Below are 15,813 nucleotides of genomic sequence, written 5' to 3'. Positions count from 1 at the left end.
TCTTACCCCCAATCAAGTAGGTTTTCTTCAAAACAGTCCATTCGTTACTGATGTTACCAAACTTAATAAATTCTACTTTATTTACTGAAAAGTAACAAGACACAGGTTTGGTCTGGAGTCCTAAAATAGGATAAAACCCAGCCTACCCTTAAATACATCATTAATAAAGAGATGCAAGACACAAAATTTGTTACCAAATACCAGTTTATTTTACAAAACCATGCTGTTAAATAATCTTTTTTTTTCAACAAACCTGCATCTATGTATATATTGTAATAATCTCAAATAAAAGTTTTTGAATGCAAAAAAACAAAACAGTCCATTTGTTGTATTATCGCAACTATATATCAGAGTAAACTAGAAAAACCATTTGATAGAATCTCACATGAATGCAAACATAGGCTCCTAAAATTCCAACACGTTGGAACACATATGCTCAACCTTTTTAAAGCACTCTACACTTTACCCCAAACATATACAACAACAAATGGTTCTAATAGATTCATGATACAACAGGGCACACAGCAAGGCTGCCCCTTATCACACCTTTATTCAGTATAGCCTTAGATCCTTTAATTAGACATCTACTCCAAATTAAATCAATCAAAGGCATTCAAACAGGCCAATCATACCAAAAAGTAGTAGCCTTCCGTGCTACCTTCCGAGCATCACAGACCTTTTCGGTAAAGTGGCAGGATTCCAAATCAATTTGCAAAATCCCGAAGCATTAGGCCTCCATTATGTAGATACTAGAACATGGCCCTCGACATTCCCCTTTACCAAAGCAAAAGCCCACATAATATATTTGGTAATAAAACTGCCAAAACACCATAAAGATATATAGTGCCTAAATATACGCCAAATAATAGTCACAATCCAACAAGATATGCAAAAGTGGGAAAAATCAACATTAACCTTTCTGGGCCAGATACATTTTGTGAAAATGTAAAAATCCAGATGTTACCCTACATTTTAACTACCTCAGACTATAAATGCCTACAAAATCTTTTAAGAAAATTCTTTTGGAACAAAAAAAATACAACTAATCAGCCTCTTTAAACTTTAACAAACAAAAGCTTATGGTGGAGTCCCAAACATAAGAATATAACAAAGCCGTGTTATTAAAATGCATTGGGGACTGGATCTTCAATAGAAACATTTTGACTACAGTAGAATTAGATCAGAGTCTCAAAGAGGGCCTCTCTTTAAACTTCCTAAATCTCTCTCCTCAGAAAAAACATCCACTTTTCGCTAGCACTTACAGGGCCTGGCACTCAGTCAGGAAAATATTTAAATTATCTCCCTATATATCCATCTATTTTACATGGATAGGGAATCAAAAACAAGACTCTTCACAAGTGGCAAAACAGAACTTACACATTATAAAAGACATAACTACATGATTGATTTCATGTACCAAACTTATTCAAAAATATCCCTTCCTAACCAATTTTTCATTATTACCCCTACAGATAATGCACTTATTCAAACTTATTTATAAAAATGTATAAGTTTATTAAAAAATATCCCTTCCTAACCAATTATTCATTATAACCCCTACAGCTAATGCATTTCTCAAATACTGCAATAATCTTCAAATTCAGATAAGAGTAACTCTATCATTCATTTATGGCACAATAAAAACAACCTCACAAATATACAAAATCAGAACAAATCTATCTATGGAAAATTCAGATATGATGCTAAACAATTGGACAATGAATATTCAAGACACAGATGTAGCTAAGATACTCCAGTACCATTCTCAAGTCATGAAAACATTACTGGCAAGTACATACAGTATAAGGAGATGGCCCTACAAATACTTCACAATTTATACCTGACCCCAAAAAAAGGATACCGTATGGGTACCTTAGCCTAGTTGCAAGAACCCACAAGTACCTTATTTATTGTCTCTGGCTGTGTCCTCCAAAACTTTTGGAAAGAAGTCTGTAGCAATTGGTAAAATATAATACAGAAGCCAACACAACTAACAAGTACCTGGGTTATATTTGGTATACCACCACAACATTACAGATTGTCACAATCGGAAAAATGTTTAGCCGCAGCAGGTAGGAAAATTATCTTACACCAATGGCTCTACACAAAACCACCACCAATTGCACTGTTAAAGAAAAAATTCCATTACCTCTTCCATATCGGCTAGCTGTAAACTAATAAAGAAAAACATACAAAAAGTTTCTTCGATACTTGGCATTGGTATGTATCCTCCAACAACACACTACACACCTCACGATATACTGTATGCTTTCAGACACATTGCTTGGAATGACACAGAACTATTACTGAACAACCCCTTAGTCCACAAAAGAAGGAGATGGAAGGTTGCAGAGATCATCCCCAGGAGTTTCCAAACTAATCAATTGTTGTATTCAATTCAACCTGATTCACCTTGAAACCTAGATATTAAAGAGATACTGACACCAGAAATTAAACCTTTTTTACATCTATCATAACATTGTCTTTGCATGATCTTCATTTTTGCCCAATGCTTTTATATTACCTGTCTGATCCCCCATGTTCCCCTATAAGGGGGCTGCCATATTTGTCCAGCAGGAGGCCGTTAGCATTAGAAACTGTAACTGACAGGCTGAGAAGGGACAGTCAGGTTCGCAAAACAGTCAGGTTTAGGTACTTCAAGTAAAAATTATTTACAGAAGCAAATCTCTCAGTGAAAATCAATCAACATGACCTATAGGCAACTTTTTGTGTACATTCATATTTTGAGAAGTCATTTTTTAGTGACAGTATCACTTTAAGTAACTCATCCAAGGAAATTAAATAAATAAATAAATTAAATACATCTTTAAAAAAATAAAGGTCATAAGTAAATATTCTGATGGAGAACTGTTATCAGTTTGCTGTTGTCAGTGGCGCTGTGGCTTAGTTGGTTAAAGCGCCTGTCTAGTAAACAGGAGATCCTGAGTTCGAATCTCAGCAGTGCCTATCTTTAGCAGCTTTTCTGAACAAGCAAAATCATGAGATTTGCCCACAAATATTCTAGTCCATTGGTCACCAAAACGTTGGTTAGTAGAAAGGCCAATTAGGGGTTTAATAACATTTGGGTTTTTACTGTAAATCAGATTTTGAAGGCCACTTTGGATAAAAATATTTTGGGGGAAATATGGAAATGTCCCTCAACAGAGACCTCGTGGCGCAACGGTAGCGCGTCTGACTCCAGATCAGAAGGTTGCGTGTTCAAATCACGTCGGGGTCAAGTGATGTTTTATTTTGCAACATTTCTTGAAATATTAAAAACACAATTAGTGATGAGCAAAATTATTCAGCAGGCATGGATTTGCATCAAATTTCTGTGTTTCGCCATTGGCAGTTTTTTTTCTTTTATGCTCAATTTTTTGATGTGAGCGCAACATTTTCCTCATTCGCAAATTTTTGGCCATTTTGCAAAGTTTCAGAAATCACTATCCACAATGTATTTCTCAAACAATGAGGCTCAGGTGTAGTTTTTGTTAAAACACATGGCCTCTGCATCTTTTCTTGTGAATAAAGATTTAAGAGTAGATCTGCTTTCTGTGTAGGCAATGTAACAACCAAATAACCCTTACTGAAACTTGGTTCTGAAATGTCCAGTGAGTGAGGTTTCAATGGTGACTAATAGCAGGTAAGGTCGACTTTTTAAAAATGTCATAAATCAAAAAAATCCTCTTCGCACAAATAACGTGATAATTTTTTTTTATTTCTGTTGTGCTGATACACTGATGTGCGTGGCTCCATAGCTCAGTGGTTAGAGCACTGGTCTTGTAAACCAGGGGTCGCGAGTTCAATTCTCGCTGGGGCCTTGAGATTTTTTTGGAATGGGTCTCCTATTAGCTGAAATGTTTAAAACGAGTTGTTATAAATATGTGAAATTATCCTTTTTAACAAATAATCATCTACATATAAATAGACAAGAACAATGCCATTTAACTCACAAGCTCTATAGCGGGAACAATGCATGTATTTCTGATAACTTACTTGCTTTTGTGAATTTTATTGTATGTGTACAGATAGGTGACTATAAATTTTCTATATAGAATATTTTTTTTATTAAATTGACTAGTCAGAGAAGTCCCTTAATTTAGGGGTAGCAGAAGATGTTTTTGGTTAGGGGGCCCAAGAGGGAGGATTTGTGGACAAAATTTTTGGACATGTCCCCCTGAAACCCACTTGAGCTGCCCATCTCCCACTGAGCCTGTTTAGCCACAACTTCCAAAACAAGCATAGAAAAACTTCCTGGGGTTGCATATAAGTGCTATTATTGGCTCCTTAGTAGCTCCTATGTCTGTGATCCAAAGCCAGTGGCTCATGAGCAACATGTTGCTCACCAACCCCTTGGATGTTGCTCTCAGTGCCCCCAAACCAGGTAGTTATTTTTTTATACCTGACTTGGTGGCAAGTTTTGGTTAAGTAAAAATGAGATTTACATAAAAGCCTCCTGTAAGACTGGGTGGCTTTTGAGCGGCAGGAAGCCGTTGGCTGAATATACTAATCATAAAGTCAGGGAGAAGTTCAGAGAATGGTGTTCACAGTCTGGAGTTTCCTTCTCATCACCCTCCAAATCGGCAGTGGTCAGGCTTGGAGAAAGACACTTGCCACCGTGAAGGTGCAAGTGTCAGCTCTGTCAACATTGACTAGGGTCAAATGGTGACTAGATTTCTGCAAGAAGTGAAAAGGGTAAAACCACGGGTTAGGTCTGTTGTGTCATCTTGGGACTTTTTAGCCAATTTAGTCCCCCAGCCACATCTGGAGTGGCCATTAAAGACAGCTTTTCTTTGAGATCCAAGATCTGTTGAGGTGTGATCCATATTTGAAGATACTGCAGACAAGGTGGTGCTGAGACTGTTCCTTCCAATCTTCTTTTCATGCTATTAGGGAAATTGTCTTGCAGGTGTTTTTCCACAAACCCAAAAAGTTCTTTGCAGGCTCCTCCCATTAAGGCTCATTACTAGAGCGGTTGCAACGTCCTGGGCATTCAAAGCTCAGGCTACTCCAGAGGAGATTTGCAATTCTGCTGCTTTGTCCTTATTGTCGATATTTTGTCTATTCTATAAGTTGGATGTTGCAGCTGAGAAGGCTTCTTTTTATATACATAAAAAACATGATTTTAGAATAGTATAATTTCTGGAGAACTGTACCATGTGTATCAACTTTAAAGTTTCAGCCTAAGATTTAAAAAAGATCATCCATGAATCTCCACTGGAGTGTGCTAAAGGTTCCACCGAGATTTGAACTCGGATCGCTGGATTCAAAGTCCAGAGTGCTAACCATTACACCATGGAACCAGGTATAAAACAAATCACAGCAAGCTTTCAGAACATTCTATGTAATCAGCTTTGAATTAGGAACTGAAATGTTCTGAAAGCTTGCTGTGATTATGATCCTAGTTAACCAACAAAAAGGTATTACCTTTATAACACCTTTGTTATGCTCCATATCAAAAGTTCTTGCCTATAGCTTTTTTATCTGCATAACATAGATGATTCTGTAGTCAATTGGTTGGTGTATTGGTCTTGTATACAAAGTGTTGTGTGATAAAATCTTGCTGGGGCCTGATATATGTGTTGCTAATAATTGATCCTACAGTAATGTTATATAACAGAATGGCGCCTGATCAAAATCTTTTAACCCGCCCGATCAGCGTGTCGACCGATATCAGCAGCCTCCTGCAATATCGGTCGCCGATAACCTTCTCATAGAAACTTTGTGGCGACTACTCATTCTCATCTTTGGCTATATATATATTATACATATTTATAGAAAACGACCACAGCTATGTAAAGACTTTTGTAAAGCATATATCCCTTGTGAGGTAGAATGTCTGACTAGATTGTATGTTCAAATCACGTTCTGGTCACTTTTAACCTCTTAAAACGCATATATTCACATTGCTTCCTTGAAATATATTTCATGGAATGGCTTGGAGTGTGTAATTGTCTGATTACTGGGGATGTACAAAAACTTTTCATTGCATGAAACAGACATCCCTGGATGATGTGATACACAGAACCCATACCTCCAAAAAGTTTTTTTAAGAAATGGGTCTTCCCAGGAAACAGTCAAGAGATGCTCCCGACTGACACAATATACCGTTATATCAGTACCATTATGTCTCTAAAAGTAGAAATCTAAATTACCAGGATTTTCTTAGAAATAGTGATAATGTTTCACCACTCAAACGGCTTCCTAAGTTCAACCTGCCTTAATAAAATGTATGGTACCAATGTGTTAGCTGTGTAGCAAGGTGCCTGTGAGCAAGTATGGCACTTTCATGAGTGGTGTCTGCCCTTCTTGTGTCACAAGTGAAAAAGTGTTGCATTACCTGTTATTCCTGAAAATTTTAATGCCATCAGAGTAACTTAATAGATGATAACGACTGGAAGAAGTACACAAGAAATGTATCCAGGACTTGATGATGTTAATAGTGGAATGGTTATAAATAAAGTTAGAAAGATTAAGAAATTAAATCAAGAGGATGAAGGAAGAAGAGCAGCAATATATTTCTACATCTGTGTTTTATCTCGTATGAAATGTCTTTGGATCATGGCATAGCTTTCTCGCAGAAACTTTGTGATGACTACTCCTCTTCAACTAATATTTTGTGAGACTTACCACAGTTGTAATGGTCATTAATCATTCAAAGCATCTAGACCTCGTGGCGCAACGGTAGCGCGTCTGACTCCAGATCAGAAGGTTGCGTGTTCAAATCACGTCGGGGTCACTTTTATAAAAAACTCATATAGTCACATTGCTTGCTTATAAGCCAGCATTCGGATTTTTAAAAATGGATCTACTGAGGACACAGTTAGTTATGGAAAGACATATCACTGATTCACATGAAGCCAGATGATTTAGTTGAACCACAAATCAGAATGGTGGGTATAAGCAACGATAGTTCAGGGGCCGCATCAACGAGCCAATGTGGTCCCCGATCCGACAAAAAATCAAGCCTGTCCGACCTGACCGAGTTCAGGCCTGACGTCGGTCGGGCAGGCCCATCGCTCGTGCCCATACATGGATAAGCTGCCGAATCGGTCTAAAGGTGCACAAAAAAAATCCAAAACAAATTAACAATACCAAAAGGACAGTGTTACCTGACAAATGACTTAAATATTTGTTATAATTCATCGAAGGAGGAGCTATTCTAGCAGCACAGTGTGGAAACAATCAAGAAACTTAAGCACAACAACTGGAAAAGCTGTGCAAACACATTCCTGCACACAAAAGCTGCCTAATTTGAGAGTAATACTCTACTACCTCTACATCAGAGTGGGAACCAAAATGAAAAGAATGTAGATCAGCTGTGCCACACAAGAAGCAATGACAGCAGGAGCCAATTTCTTTATGTTAACTGAAAATTCTTTAGTTAGTACCAGCGTGGCCTTGTAATTCTAAATCCCAATTCTGCTAATTGTTTGTTTAAACTTTTCTGTGTCTGATGCTGTTCCTTTGTGCTTTTTTGTGGCTGCTCCTGAGGAGAATTTTGAGTGATCAGTGATGGAAAAAAAGTGGATATGCTGGGGTTTGAACCCAGGGCCTCATACATGCAAAGCAAATTTTCTTGTATATCTGTTTTTGTTTTTTTAACCCTCATTGGAAACGATCATGGCACTCCTTTTTATGCAGAAATTTCACGATGACTACTCCATTTGAAATAACATTTTGTAAAAATGACCACAGCTTTCATGGGACAAAGGTGAATAAGTTTTGTGGAGACCTCGTGGCGCAACGGTAGCGCGTCTGACTCCAGATCAGAAGGTTGCGTGTTCAAATCACGTCGGGGTCAGCTTTAGTTCATAACAACTCAGAATTAACAATTGCAGCAGTGTCCCATGTATTTAAAGGGAAAAGGCAGATGTTATAACTTAACTCATTTGTGTTAATTCAGCTATGGGTATGGCTACTTCCTCTATGGTAGTTTCTGAGGAGAATTTAGATTGAACAATTATTCTTAGAATTGAACCCAGGGCCCTATAAGTGACCATACACATTCAGATTTTAGTCTTCATCCAATGAACGTTTAGATATCAATTGTTTGTTTAAATGCAACAATTTAAAACTACCATTCATTATAGGATAAAGGCCTAAAAATAACAAATCAAGAGGATGTTCTAAACATGAAATAGTTGGCAGACATTGGTCGTACTAAATCAACTTCCTGGAAGTGCATTGCAGGTCCCCCAAGGATATTGTCAGATACACAATACATTCGCAGATTTTATCATTATCGAACAGAGATATTCAAACCTGTGCAATTGATTAAATGACCCATCGCCATGGTAAGAAAATTTGGATTTATATTGGGACGATAATTTAGAGCCTACACATGGCCTGAAAATCATACAAAACTATGCTTTGTTCAATTATATTGGTGTGTGCATGGCCAGCTTTATAGATGCAAAGAGCTGTATCGCTGATCTATATCCCCTCCTGTTGAATTGTGCTCTAAGTAAATGTTGCAACAATATATGTCTATGTCTGTCAGAAATTTCCTTTGATCGTGGCATTGGGGGTCACTTTTAACTCTTCAAAAAAATATTATAGTCAAATTGCTTCCTTAAAATATATTTCTAACAGGGTCCTTATCCTCCTACAACATTCTACTTTACAGCTGTATAGAAAGGGTGATAATCCTATAAAAAACATGTGTGTGGAGTAGTCTGATTACTAAGAGTATAGAAGAACATTTCATTTATGCCCATACCTGGTGCACTCTTACCTTCAAATTTGTGCCTGTATGTTACCCAACCACTTAGATTGTAAGCTCTACGGTGCAGGGACCTCTTTGGAAATGATCATGGCACTGCTTTTTTTGCAGAAACTTCACGATGACTACTCCATTTCAAATAACATTTTGTAAAAATGACCACAGCTTTCATGGGACAAAGGTGAATAAGTTTTGTGGGGACCTCGTGGCGCAACGGTAGCGCGTCTGACTCCAGATCAGAAGGTTGCGTGTTCAAATCACGTCGGGGTCAGCTTTAGTTCATAACAACTCAGAATTAACAATTGCAGCAGGGTCCCATGTATTTAAAGGGAAAAGGCAGATGTTATAACTTAACTCATTTGTGTTAATTCAGCTATGGGTATGGCTACTTCCTCTATGGTAGTTTCTGAGGAGAATTTAGATTGAACAATTATTCTTAGAATTGAACCCAGGGCCCTAAAAGTGACCATACACATTCAGATTTTAGTCTTCATCCAATGAACGTTTAGATATCAATTGTTTGTTTAAATGCAACAATTTAAAACTACCATTCATTATAGGATAAAGGCCTAAAAATAACAAAAAAGAGGATGTTCTAAACATGAAATAGTCCTGAAATGTATCCAGGACTTGATGATGTTAATAGTGGAATGGTTATAAATAAAGTTAGAAAGATTAAGAAATTAAATCAAGAGGATGAAGGAAGAAGAGCAGCAATATATTTCTATATCTGTGTTTTATCTCGTTTGAAATGTCTTTGGATCATGGCATAGCTTTCTCGCAGAAACTTTGTGATGACTTCTCCTCTTCGACTAATATTTTGTGAGACTTACCACAGTTGCAATAGTCATTAATCATTCAAAGCATCTAGACCTCGTGGCGCAACGGTAGCGCGTCTGACTCCAGATCAGAAGGTTGCGTGTTCAAATCACGTCGGGGTCACGTTAAGCTTTTTAAAACGACTCATTTATTTAAATTGCTTCTTTGCAATATATTTCTTAAGGGGTCATTAGCCTACAAAATTCTACTTTATTCCTGAATAGAAAGGGGCGATGACCTTATACAAAGGAATGGCTTGAGGTGTGGAGTAGTCTGATTACTGGGGGTATAAAAGAACTTTTCATTGCATGGAACAGACACTCTGGTTTTTAAAATAATCTACTCACTACAAAGTCATGCCAAGGCATGTTGCCAACTATCTACCCACTTTGCACAATATCCTGCTATATTAGTACATTAAGTGGTATACAGTATCTAATAGTATTAAATCTAAAACAACTGAACTTTCTAAGAAATCTTGCTATTTTACCACTCATATGAGTGACTTTCCTAATTCAACTAAGTAGTACAGAATCCCCAGCATTTAAAACCCCACCTCAAATAAATTCATGGTATCAATATGTTAGCTGGGTAGCAGGGTGTTTGTGACCAGGAGTGGCACTCTAATTAGTGGCATCTGCCCCTCTTGTGCCAAAGTAGAATAAGTGTTAAAGTAGCTGTTATTCCCTGAATATTTAGAATAGCATTAGTTCCATTTCTTAATGCCATCAATCAGAGTAGCATTATAGATGCAAGCACCTTACCTGTGCATTGAAAGTGGCCTTTGTAAGTTATAAATCAGAAAAAAACTACACAATTCAACTTCAACTTTCTGTATCTGAAGAGCTTCGATCTTCCTTTGTACTGCTTTTTGTTTGTTCTACCCTTTCTGTATCTGAAGAGCTTTGATCTTTCTTTGTGCTATAGGCCAGGCAATTTTTAAAAAATGTTTTGGTCTTTCACAGTAGGGACAGTTCTTGGGAAAATGGTATATTGAACAAGTATGGAAGAAAACATGGAGATGCCGGGGATTGAACCCGGGGCCTCATACATGCAAAGCATGCGCTCTACCACTGAGCTACATCCCCTTTATAATCCCTATTGACTGTAATGTTATAGCAATATATTCTTCTGAAATGTCCTTGGATCGTGATATAGCTTTCTTGTAGAAACTCCAAAATGACTACTTCCCTTAAACAAATGTTTTGTGAAAACATTTGTGACTACATCTATGAATGATCTTTAGTAAATTTGAACTGCCTAGACCAGTGGTTCTCAACATGTGGGTCGTGACCCCTTTGGGGATCAAACGACCCTTTAACAGGGGTCGCCTAAGACCATCGGAAAACACATATTTCCAATGGTCTTAGGAAACGAGACACTGCTCCCCTCTCTGTCTTCAGGCGGGTCCACCCACATACAAGTACCCGGCCTGATGACATCATCGCACCAACCCCATCACATACACTCCATACAAATACAGGTGTATGTGTCAGGGTTGGTGCCATAACGTACTTATGCGGACCAGTCACACACGTGTAGAAAGCAGCTACTGTGTAGAAAGCAGCTACTGTGTTTAAAGCAGAAGCTTTGAAGGTAAGTTATGAAGTAGCAACGAAAATAATTTTATGGTTGGGGGTCACCAAAACATGAGGAACTGTATTGAAGGGTCACGGCATTAGGAAGGTTGAGAGCCACTGGCCTAGACCCTGTGATGAAACTTAGCATGTCTGACGCCTGCACATTCAAATAACATTGGGGGTCACTTTTAACTCTTCAAAAAAAATATTATAGTCACATTGCTTCCTTAAAATATATTTCTAACAGGGTCCTTATCCTCCTACAACATTCTACTTTATAGCTGTATAGAAAGGGTGATAATCCTATAAAAAAGGTGTGTGTGGAGTAGTCTGATTACTAGGAGTATAGAAGAACATTTCATTTATGCCCATACCTGGTGCACTCTTACCTTCCAATTTGTGCCTGTATGTTACCCAACCACTTAGATTGTAAGCTCTACGGTTCAGGGACCTCCTTCCTACTGTGTCTCATACCACATGGCACTTATTTCCTGTGCATTTATATATATTTATTTTATTTATTTATGATAACACTTGTCCTACCTGTGTGTAATTTTGTATTTTGTAAGATTGTACAGCCGATGCGTACCCTTGTGGCGCTTTATAAATAAAGTTATACATACATACATGGAATAGGCTGCTGAATGAGTGATACACAGAATCTACCCCAACCAACAATGCTCAGGAAACATATGTTGTTTAGTATACTGTAACAATAATAATGTAGGTTCTCTTGCCTAACACCAATATTGATTAGTTATTTCCTGTTCTCTGCCCCGCCAAGATTGGACAGATACTAATTAGCACAGGAAATAAAATCCTCCCCCTCCGCATCTTTTTTCTGTCCCCACGTCAGGATGTCAGACTCATCCTAAAAGTGATTATTACAGCCAGGTCTCAGGCTCTCTCTTCCTGGTTGAAGTCCTGGGATGAGCGCTGACTGTAATCACTACCCAGGGGCCCCCTTAATGCAACTGGGGGCTGAGGCAGAAAGATTTTTCTGTGGCTGTCAAGTGCTTAAACTGTGTGCAGCAAGCACCATTTTACTTGGGGTTTGCTACGCGCATTGCAATGGTAACGCGTTTTGAATGTCTGATGCCAGACACGTCTAAGGCTTTATATTTTTATCTGTGTTGCCTGTAGATGATGGGGTGTCATTTTTGTGATGTTATGGAAAAGCGTCAAGAAAGGGCTCTCAGGATGGCATATTTGGTTGTCAGAAGGCCCCCAAAAAAAGGCGCTCTTGCTTCAAAAGCTACTATAGAAAGGTACATGACCTTGGAGCTCACTCAACCAGACAAGCTGCAACTTCATGGGTGTTCCATTCTTCTGTGAGTCTGGAGGAGGTGTGCTGAGCTGTATGGTCTTCTATGCATACATTTATAAAACACTACCATTTGGATGTGACTGCTTCTTCAGGCACTAACTTTGGTTTGTCTGTTCTTCAGGCAGTAACTTTGCCTCAATACAGTTTTATCTTCATTGATCTTTTTACTCTCCCTCCCTTTTATTGCTTTGAGAGAAAATTTATCACATCATTTATTCTTTTCCTGGAACAAACTCATGGCAGTGGGTCACTATCCCTCCTAATTCTAACTTGGGGAAAACCTAGAACTGAAGGTGGAAGGGAGGATTTTATTTGCTATCTTAGTTTAGTATCTGTCCTATCCAGGAAGGGCAGGGATACATACAGGTGACCCATTGCCATGAGTTTGTACCAGGGAAAGAAAGTTACGGTAAGTATGATAAATGTTCTCTTTTAAACAGGCTGATTCCCAGATGCCTATATATTGAGGGCTAAAATTGGGAAAGGCAATAGTGCAACTTGTTCATTTACATCTTTCTGTGTTTGATGAGGTTTGCCATTTTTTTGTGCTAAAGGGAAAACAATTTTGTGCTCCCTGGCAGCTCCTGAGGAGAATGTAGATGAATCACTGGTAGAAGAAAACCATGGAGATGCCGGGGATTGAACCCGGGGCCTCATACATGCAAAGCATGCGCTCTACCACTGAGCTACATCCCCTCTGGTGTAAGTGTGGTAAAAGTTGTTCAATATATTTATAAGAGTTTTTGTCCTGACATTTTCTTTAAACATAGCATCACTTCCTTGTAGAAACTTTGCAATGACTATTTCATTTCAAATAATATTTTGTGAAAATGACCATAGCTGTCAAGGGACTTACCTAACACTATAGGGACCTCGTGGCGCAACGGTAGCGCGTCTGACTCCAGATCAGAAGGTTGCGTGTTCAAATCACGTCGGGGTCACTTTTAATTACTTAGAACAACTGATTCACATTGGTGCCTTAAAACCAACTGAAGGTAGTAAATCAGACATTAATAGATAGTGAGTTCACACAGCCTATGGAAGATGGTCCTGGCTGACATAATGGCCAGGTTAAAGGTATATATTATATTGACTGGCAACAATCCAGTATAAAGTATCAGGGTATAAAGGTGAGCGGTTCAATTAAAGTTTTGTATAACGTTGATACAAAAATTAAAGAGCATACAAAAGACTGGATGTTCAAGTTCAAGTAGTGTTGTGCTCTGTGTGCTCTCGGCCATAAGCAAATATCCTAGCTTGGGGGAGCAGCAATTAAGGCTAGGAATAGGTTTTCCAAATATTAAAAATTACTTTCAGGCTATACATCAAATAACCCTTTAACTGCCAAGCAAGTACGCCGTATATGCTTTCAAAAAAAGGCTTTATCTGCCCAGCACGTACAGTGTACATTCTCGGGCTGATAAAGGTTTCAGGAGCAATGACAGCCCCCTGGGCAACGAGCCAGGGGGTCTGTCATGTCGGCCCTGCGACGCGATCATCGCACGACCGACCTCCAAGCAGCAGGCACGATTGCATTTTTGGCCTTGAAATCTAAAATATGAAGCTTTCTGAAGCAGTGTTTGGAAATTTGGTAGTGTACTGCTGGGAGTTTTTGATCTACACAAGTGAGAAATCTCCATAAAACTATATTTCCCTTTACGTCCTTAGGCAGCACAAGTGATTAATAGCACATGTCCTGCTGTTTGGACAGGAAGGTAAACAAATAGTTAACAGCCAAACTCCTCTATAAGTCCACCCCCCCCTACCAGCAAGTTGCGTTTTTTCCTGTTCTGCTGTTCTGGAAGAGGATGGCCTGGACGTGGGTGAAGAACCAGACCTCTAGGGGTTTGAAGGCCGTATGAGCACCACTTGAGAGTGGGTGCCTCAGGGCCTCCGCTGAGTGCCCTTTTTTCTTTGAAGTAACATCATCGGTTTGCACCGCTAACAGAGTTTTCATAGCTGGAATGGAGTTACCTGCATGCTTCTGGGTTTTGCACTCATGCTGGGCACTTTGCAAATGGACTGCATGCTTCTCAGTTGCTGAGCACTCTGCAGTCACTCTACAAGGGCTGCATATGTCTCACTTCTGCTGGGTACTTTGCAGCTATGGTGAATAAGGTAGGAAAAATTTGGTTTTAAAATCTATAGTGTCTGGTAGTGCTTCCTGTGGGGAACACAGGGAAGTTCACTTATATTTATAGATTCCTGAGTGGGATTGGCTAATTTTCTTTCCCTACTTAAATGATTACAGCTTCCTGTTAATTGCAGCTTCCAGTTAATTGCTGCTTCTTGGCTGCCATGTTGCTAAATCCTGTGAGGCTAAAGGTACTGTGTTCACTTACTCCAGTGGTCATTGTCTTGCATATAAAATATTTATGATTATAATAATATTTTATTTGTATTCTCCCACTTTTTTTCTTATTCGATGTCTCCTAATGAGAGACTCTCAGGGAAAAGTTCTGCAAAGATGAAACATAGAATTTGTCTATAGAAGTTGTGAACAGCCTGTACCTGATGAGCAAGTTTCCAGACTCTGTAATACTTGCCTTTCTAAAACAGCTGAAGGGGATAAAGCCCTACAAACTGAGGCATTCATGGGTTGGTTTAAGGCTGATGCCACACGAGGCGTAGGGCTGATATTTTCGGCAAGCGGAAAAACGCTTGCCGAAAATTCAGCCCTATGCCTGCTACTTGTGCCTGCACCCGAATGAATGAAAAACGCTCGGGTGCAGGCACATGTAGCCGATATACGCATGAAAACGCGAGACTTTGCATTCTCACGCATTTTCATGCGTATATCGGCTACATGTGCCGAGCGTATTCCATTCATTCGGGTGCAGGCACAAGTAGCAGGCGTAAGGCTGAATTTTCGCCAAGCGGTTTTCCGCTTGCCGAAAATATCAGCCCTACGCCTTGTGTGACATCAGCCTTAAGGGATGATGTCTCAAACATTTGAGGAAATGATACAAGCTGCTCATTCCACATCTCCTATGAGTTTGGCTGAGCCCCCTCCATTTGACCAAGATGATACTGTGGTTGTGCTTAATTCTGATTCTTCCTCTTCTGCCCCAAAGAACCAGGAAAAAGATGATTTTTACTTGTTTCTTGTTGAGAAAATTTCCAAACTTATTAAGGCAGTTAATAAAGTTATGAATAAAGAAGAGGATAAATCTGTTTCGGGAAGTTCTGAGAATTTTCCTTTTTTTTCATCAAAAGAAACCTAAGAGTTTTTCTTTTAATCCTACTGTAAAATAATTATTCTTTCAAGAGTGGAAAAATCCAGGCCTGAAATTTCTAAAATATTTAACACTATGTTTCCTTTATGGAGGATAATGATGTTAAAGATTGGGTTGAACCACCTT

The 15,813-nt window shown here is 38.8% G+C and overlaps 11 non-coding genes across 11 annotated transcripts; 8 read left to right on the top strand and 3 right to left on the bottom strand.

The window, feature by feature from the left end:
• Positions 1-2,893: 2,893 nt before the first annotated feature.
• Positions 2,894-2,967, top strand: trnat-agu. The gene has a single exon. It is a non-coding gene; the product is annotated as a tRNA-Thr (tRNA).
• A 199-nt stretch (positions 2,968-3,166) lies between these two features.
• Positions 3,167-3,238, top strand: trnaw-cca. Its single transcript has one exon. It is a non-coding gene; the product is annotated as a tRNA-Trp (tRNA).
• A 510-nt stretch (positions 3,239-3,748) lies between these two features.
• On the top strand, positions 3,749-3,821 carry trnat-ugu. The gene has a single exon. It is a non-coding gene; the product is annotated as a tRNA-Thr (tRNA).
• A 1,410-nt stretch (positions 3,822-5,231) lies between these two features.
• trnaq-uug lies at positions 5,232-5,303 on the bottom strand. The gene has a single exon. It is a non-coding gene; the product is annotated as a tRNA-Gln (tRNA).
• Positions 5,304-6,667: 1,364 nt separating this feature from the next.
• On the top strand, positions 6,668-6,739 carry trnaw-cca. The gene has a single exon. It is a non-coding gene; the product is annotated as a tRNA-Trp (tRNA).
• Positions 6,740-7,732: 993 nt separating this feature from the next.
• Positions 7,733-7,804, top strand: trnaw-cca. Its single transcript has one exon. It is a non-coding gene; the product is annotated as a tRNA-Trp (tRNA).
• Positions 7,805-8,924: 1,120 nt separating this feature from the next.
• trnaw-cca lies at positions 8,925-8,996 on the top strand. The gene has a single exon. It is a non-coding gene; the product is annotated as a tRNA-Trp (tRNA).
• A 599-nt stretch (positions 8,997-9,595) lies between these two features.
• On the top strand, positions 9,596-9,667 carry trnaw-cca. Its single transcript has one exon. It is a non-coding gene; the product is annotated as a tRNA-Trp (tRNA).
• Positions 9,668-10,560: 893 nt separating this feature from the next.
• trnaa-ugc lies at positions 10,561-10,632 on the bottom strand. Its single transcript has one exon. It is a non-coding gene; the product is annotated as a tRNA-Ala (tRNA).
• A 2,443-nt stretch (positions 10,633-13,075) lies between these two features.
• trnaa-ugc lies at positions 13,076-13,147 on the bottom strand. The gene has a single exon. It is a non-coding gene; the product is annotated as a tRNA-Ala (tRNA).
• A 173-nt stretch (positions 13,148-13,320) lies between these two features.
• On the top strand, positions 13,321-13,392 carry trnaw-cca. Its single transcript has one exon. It is a non-coding gene; the product is annotated as a tRNA-Trp (tRNA).
• The last annotated feature ends 2,421 nt before the right edge of the window (positions 13,393-15,813 follow it).

Source organism: Xenopus tropicalis, chromosome 4 (assembly GCF_000004195.4).
Source record: "Xenopus tropicalis strain Nigerian chromosome 4, UCB_Xtro_10.0, whole genome shotgun sequence".
NCBI classification, from domain to species: Eukaryota; Metazoa; Chordata; class Amphibia; order Anura; family Pipidae; genus Xenopus; species Xenopus tropicalis.
Note: the sequence above shows the minus strand (reverse complement) of the source record. Positions and strands in the feature narration are given on the sequence as shown.